Source organism: Sorex fumeus, unplaced genomic scaffold (genome assembly GCF_029834395.1).
Source record: "Sorex fumeus unplaced genomic scaffold, SorFum_2.1 ptg000044l, whole genome shotgun sequence".
Lineage (NCBI taxonomy): Eukaryota > Metazoa > Chordata > Mammalia > Eulipotyphla > Soricidae > Sorex > Sorex fumeus.
In genome coordinates this window covers 14437217-14444052 of record NW_026606101.1, presented here as the reverse complement: position 1 = coordinate 14444052, position 6836 = coordinate 14437217, and positions in this window count along the sequence as shown.

Below are 6836 nucleotides of genomic sequence, written 5' to 3'. Positions count from 1 at the left end.
ATCTTGACACTTCATGGTTCCCTTGCACCAAGTTTTGAGTAGCCCCTGTGCATACAACCAAACAACAAAACCAACCCAAATAAAATGTGAATGTGGTGAGAGGTTTAATATCACATTTTGTCACTTTTACCCTCTTTTTGGATTTTGGGTCACACTCAGCTGTTCTCAGGGCTACTTGTGGCTCTGCACTCAGAGATTACTTCTAGCGATGCTTGGGAGACCATATATGGTGCTGGGAATTGCATCTGTATCAGAGGCATACAGGGCAGGAGCCTTAACCCCATACCCTCTCAGGCTCTTTTTTTTTTTTTTAAAAAAAAAACATCTATAGATATTTCCATTTCAGGATCCTTCACTGATCTCTTTAATGAAGCACAGTTGGATTGTGGAGTCAGGACCCAGCATACATCTGTTTCAAATTTCTGCCTTGTCACAATGGCCTACTGAGCTGTTTGTGGCCTTATTTTGCTCATCGATAACAAAGGGATACTTTAATCAACCCTCAGGACAAATATGCTGGTTGAAGGAGATACCCATGTGAAATAGCTTCGTCCACTCTGTCTTGCCAGGGAAGGTTCTTCCTTTCTGCCTGTGTTGGATTCTTTATTTCCCATGGCTTCCACTTTGGGGTCCCTGTGGGTTCTTGGCTTGAGTCCTTTCTCTTCATCCCAGTTCCAGACTTTGGTTTCAGGGAGGCCAACATTTCCAGCTCAGTCCAACAGGCAGAGCATTTACTGTGCACACAGTTTACTTGGATTTGATCTCTGGCACCCCATATGGTCCCCAAGTCCCACTAGGAGTAATCTCTAAGTGCTGAACCAAGGATAAACCCTGGGCACTTCTAGGTGTGACCTCAAAACAAAAAATTTTCTTTGTCCAACTCCAGCTATCTGGACCTTCACTTTACAGCCTCTGATGTTTTTCTTCATCCCTTCCCAGCCACACATTCCCATGATCCTATCCAGATTACTACCAGAAACATCAACGATTCACAGCTTCACACATTCCACTCTTCTTTTTGTGTGTCTGCTCCAGTCTATCCAAGAGGAGGGTATTTATAAAACCAAACAGAAGGTTTTTTTTTTTTTAAATAATCCCTTCCTTCCTTTTCTCCTGTCCCCGACTCTTCTGCCCAGACTATGGACCAGTCACATCTCTTCAAGGATGGAGCAGATACCTTAAATAGGAAGTTATTCCTATGGACCAAAGGGCACACAGTTCTCTCTGAAGAATGGTCACTATCTCACCAGCTGATGACTCTTCTCTGTAAGGGACAGCTCACATGTCCCTCCCTCCCTCTCTCCCTCCCTCCCTTCCTCTCTCTCTCCCTCCCTCTCTTAGTCTGTGTTCTGGGGCTGCTTTGTGGCTCCTGGGATTGAACCAAGGTGGATCTCAGGCATCAGATCTTCTCATTTTCTTTTGTTTTTCTCCTGGTGAGGCTGGAGCGATAGCACAGCGGGTAGGGCGTCTGCCTTGCACGCAGCCAACTTGGCCAACCCCAGTTCGATTCCTCCGCCCCTCTCGGAGAGCCCGGCAAGCTACCGAGAGTATCTCGCCCGCACGGCAGAGCCCGGCAAGCTCCCCGTGACGTATTCGATATGCCAGACACAGTAACAACAAAGTCTCCAATGGAGACGTTACTGGGCCCGCTCGAGCAAATCGATGATCAACGGGAGGGCCTTTACTTTACTTACTTTCTTCTGGGGGCGGGGTGGGGGGAGGGCACACCCAGCAGTGCTTAGGATTTATGCCATGCTCTGCACTTTGGAATCTCCCCTCCCTGGTGGTGTTGGGGGGGGGGGGATCTGTTTGGTGCCAGAGATGGAACCCAGATAGTGCTCTAACACTGTTCTATCACTCTAGCCACAGATTTCCCCATTTCTAAAGAGAAGATTTGGGCCCTCATTTCTTTTTACCCCCATTTCCTTCCCCTGAGTGTTGTTTTGATGACTCAGTCGTCCAGACTGTGGCGCTCACATGTTTTAGCTCTGGTGCTCCCTGGGAGGAATCGCACATTAGGTTGTGATGCTTGCACACTTGCCTGAGTCACTCTTCAGGGGTTGCACTCCTGTTGATGGTGGTGTCCGCAGACAATCTGCTTGGAGTGCTCCCCATGGTGCTCACATGTGTGCCCACCAGAGAGCTGCATAGGGATCGCAGACAGCAGAGCTGCCCGGATGATGCTTTGCGCATGAGTGACAACCAAGGATGGAACTCTCAGCCTTCATCTTTCTTCCAAGATTGGCCACTGCGCTATTGCCTGGGCTCTGAAATCTCAGAAACGTTTGAGTTGATTTTGGAAATATTTTGCTTTTTGATATTATCTATGAATTAAGTATATGTGGTTTGGGGCAGTGATGAAAATGTTCTCTCCCAGATGGAGAGATAGCAATTTAGTACTTGCCTTGCTTGGACTGAAATTAGGTTCAATCCTTGGCACCACATATTGCCCTCCAAGCCCCTCCAGGAGTGATCCCTGAGTGCAAAGCCAAGAGTTATCTCAGAGCACCACTGAGTGTGGCCCCATCCCAAATAAAAAGTTTTTTGGGGGGAGGGGCCACCCTGTGCAGTGTTTCTGGCTTACTCCTCACACTTTACTCAATAATCACTCCTGGTGAGCACAGCAGACCTTATGGGATGCCAGGGATTGAACCTGGGTCAGCTGCGTGCAAGGCAAGCACCCTACCATCTCTACTATTGTTCCATCTCTCCAAATACATTTTTTGAGGGGACCATACCCAGTGATGAACAGGGCTTACTCCTGGCTCTGTACTCAGGAATCACTCCTGGTGGTCTTTGGGTATCATAAGGAATGTTGGGGATCAAACCCAGGTTAGCCTCATGCAAGGCAAATGCCCTGTCTGCTCAGGCCCCAAGCAGATACCCTGGGAGCATGGAAGTGCAGCTGGATACCCAGGCCTTCAAAAAAGGGCAGCCTTTATTCATTTCTGCCAATTCTTCCCTAAGGTGTAGGGACTCAGGGGAGTGAGAGGTCTGCATTTCCTGGAGCCTAGATACAGGTTTACTGCCTGGACTAAAGCTTTGAGCTCTGTGGTTTCCAAGGTAAGGGTCTAGAGTTGCTCCTGAGCTGTTTTGGTTCATCAGTGAGTGTCCTGCCTTAGTATGCTTGTGCTCCTGTGCTAGTCTGCTTTGCTCCTAGGTGAATATGCAGCCTGGAGTGGCCTCTAGTAATGGAGCTACTTTTCAGAAGGACTGGAGAATTGATAGTTCCCTACCCTGAACCCTTAATTGACAACATCTGGGGGCCAGGGCGCTGGATATGAAAGCTCAGCTCCCTGGTCATGGGTGAGAACAACTTTAGGGTAGAATTTATACTCCAGAGATCCTGGTGAGGTCAGAAGGAAGCGACTTTTCACAGGACCTTGCACATCTCTGCACAGCTTGAAATTTCTCCTTTTTGTGTCCTGCTCCTTATCTCACTGGGAAATTCTTTCTGACTTTCTGACTGCGTCCTTTGCCTGCAGATCCTCACTTCAGAATCTACTGGAGGACCAGATAGATAGTACAGCAAGGCAGGAACAGTGCTTCCCTTGCATGCAGCCAACCTGATCCTTGACATCTCATATGGTCCCACCTGAGCACCACCAGAAGTGACCCCTGAGCACAGAGTCAAGAGTAATCTGTTCCCTCACACACATGCACACACACACACACACACACAAACATACACACACACACAAGCAGAATCTGCTTAGACAGTGTCTACCTCTTTGACTGAACTGAAAGTAGGAGAACAAGAATGAAAAGAGCACAGAGTCAAGAGTAATCTGTTCCCTCACACACATGCACACACACACACACACACACAAACATACACACACACAAGCAGAAACTGCTTAGACAGTGTCTACCTCTTTGACTGAACTGAAAGTAAGAGAACAAGAATGAAAAGAAATAAACGTTGGATTTGATTTATAAATGGGGGAGCGCTGCTTTTTATTCTTTCACAGCAAGTGTGGGGAATGTCCGGCTTGCAGACTGTCCATGGCCCCAGGAAAATCATGTTTGGTCCATGATGAGACAGACATGTGTCTGTCAGTTACAGTGTGACCCTCAAGTGATGTTATTAATATCCAGTGGCCCTTGACAGAAAGGATTCTCCACCCCTGGGTCATACGCAACCACATGCTGTTATTAGGTTGCTCATTTCTTTGCATCTATAGTTAAGTTTTCTCCACGGCTATGGCTTCCCAGAGGATTGTTGAGAAAGAGACCTATAGAAAGCCTTTTCCAAAGAGCGCTCTCTGTCCCCCACCACCAACCCTAAGTACCAGGAACATCGGTTGAGAAACAAATGCTAAAAATCAAAACCATTTTTTGGGTACCATCCCAGGAAATATTACCAATATTGTATCACTCAGGAACATCCTGGGAGCAGACTCTTCTATGAAATGTGTTCTGAAAGGCACAGGGACACCCTTACGTGATTTATAGTAAGGGGAGCTTTGGGGTTTGCTGAGTATTAATTCCTCTGGATCTGCCAGTACCTATAGTTGTATGGGCCTATTTGTTAATTTTCCTACACCCTTCCAAGGACTTATATTGCATTTTAAAAAGCCCGGGTACTACATCTCACATATCTGGAGGCTGGAGCTATAGCACAGCGGGTAGGGCGTTTGCCTTGCACACTGCCGACCCAGGTTCAATTCCCAGCATTCCATATGGTCCCCTGAGCTCCCTGGGCATCGCTGGGTGTGACTCAAAAGCAAAAAAAAAAATAAAAAAAGAAAAAGAAAGGTGTTTACTACATTCCCATACCCATTCTGGAAATTAGGCCCCCTCAGAGGCATATGAAACATTACATATGTGGCAAATGAACTAGATGTTTTCTTTCTGTAGCAGTTTTCTGCGAAAACAAGAAAACCAGGAGTAATTCTGCTTGGAGAAAACAATTTCAGATTCCGGAATCAGATAGGGCGGAAAAGGGGAGGAAACAGACTTGCATTTTCTGCAAAAAAAAAAAAAAAATACAAACAAACTGCTTTGCAGAGCACTCTGCTCAGTCCTTTGAGTATTCAGCCATTACTTAATGTTTGACCTCGGAGAGAAACACTCAGCTCCCGGGCACAGTCAATAAGTGAGGCCACTTCCCCAGGAGAGAGAGGCACTCTGGCCCTGAGGTCAGGGAAGGAGGCGCTCCCTGTGGGGCCCCAGTACTTAGATCAGGCCGTGTTTGAATGTGGCCTGACCGCCAAGAGGTAGCCTGGGGACTCTCCTTGTCAGCATGGCTGCTCCCAGCTCCCTGTGTTTTTGCCTAGTTTGTCTTGTGGGAATTGGGACCCGACCGCTTAGCTGGAGAAGAACCAAGCACTCACTCTTAGAGCTTTAAGAGCAGGATTTATTTATACTGGTGGGCTCAGCCAAGCCCGCAGTGAGCCCAGAACAAAGGTGAGGGCTCGGGTTTCTTCTGAGTGGGGGACACACACACTTCGTAGTTTCCAGGGCGTATTCCTGGCTGTGCACTCAGGAATCACTCCTGGTGGGCTCAGGGAACCATAGGGGACATCAGAGCTTGAACCCAGGTCGGTCATGTGAAGTCAAGAACCCCACTGGCGGGGCTGGAGTGATAGCACAGCGGGTGGGGTGTTTTGCCTTGCAGGCGGCAGATCCTGGTTCGATTCCCAGCATCCCATGTGGTCCCCTGAGCACCACCAGGGGTAATTCCTGAGTGCAGAGCCAGGAGTAACCCCTGAGCATTGCAGGGTATGACCCAAAAAAGCCAAAAAAAAAAAAAAAACAAAAACAAAAACCCAAACAACAACAACAACAAAACCTCCAAAAAAACCCACTGGCATGGGGGGTGGGAAGGATACTGGGATCAGTGGTGGTGGAAAATGGGCACTGGTAGAGGGATGGGTATTTGATCATTGTATAACTGAAACCCAAGCACAAAAATTTATAAATCTACAACTGTACCTCATGGTGTTTCACTAATAAAAATTTAAAAAAAAAAAGGGCTGGAACAATAGCACAGCGGGTAGGGCGTTTGCCTTGCACGCGGCCAACCCAGGTTCGATTCCCAGCATCTCATATGGTCCCCTGAACATCACCAGGGGTAATTCCTGAGTACAGAGCCAGGAGTAACTCCTGTGCATTGCCGGGTGTGACCCAAAAAGCAAATAAAAAAAAAACACCACTGGCTATGCTATCACTCAGGCCTGAGAACTCAGTTTTATAAAGTATCTATATGGGGCATTTGCAGGCAGCAGGTGGGAGAGGACAGACGCAGAAATTCCTAAGCATGTTACTTGCAAAGCAGGGTCAGCACAATTTCAAGGACACGCCGAGCCCTTGCTGCCTTCACAAGGCAGGGATTTATCTCGAGGCCGTCCTGTGCGCATCTCATAGTAACCGTCTGTTTCTGGCAGCCTTTCATTTCTCCAGCTGCTCGGCTGTTCTTGCTGGCGGTCGGGGGATCAGGGGCCTATCCCTGGGGAGAACCCGGGTCTATTTTCCTCATCAGTCTGAGGCTGAATCTGGAGAGGGGCTCATCCTGGCGGTGCCCCTGGGGAGCTGGTGATTGGCAGAGCCACCCTCAGCGTTGCTCGAGGTTGCTCCTAGACTACACGCGCATCTGGTCAGCAGCCTGCTCTGGAGAAGCTGTCCACTTCTGCTGGGGGCCTGCAAGCTCACAGGGAACCATGGTTATTCTGCGGCGACAAAGCACTCGGCTGGGGAGCCATTCTCCGCCTTGTCTCCCCTCCCTGCCAAGGCTAGTGTGGTCTGCCTGGAACCCATTTCCTTATGGGGTAAACCTGACCCTCCAGCCACCAGCCTCCAGGGAGCAAATTCTCATGCCCAGTGGTAGCTGTTTC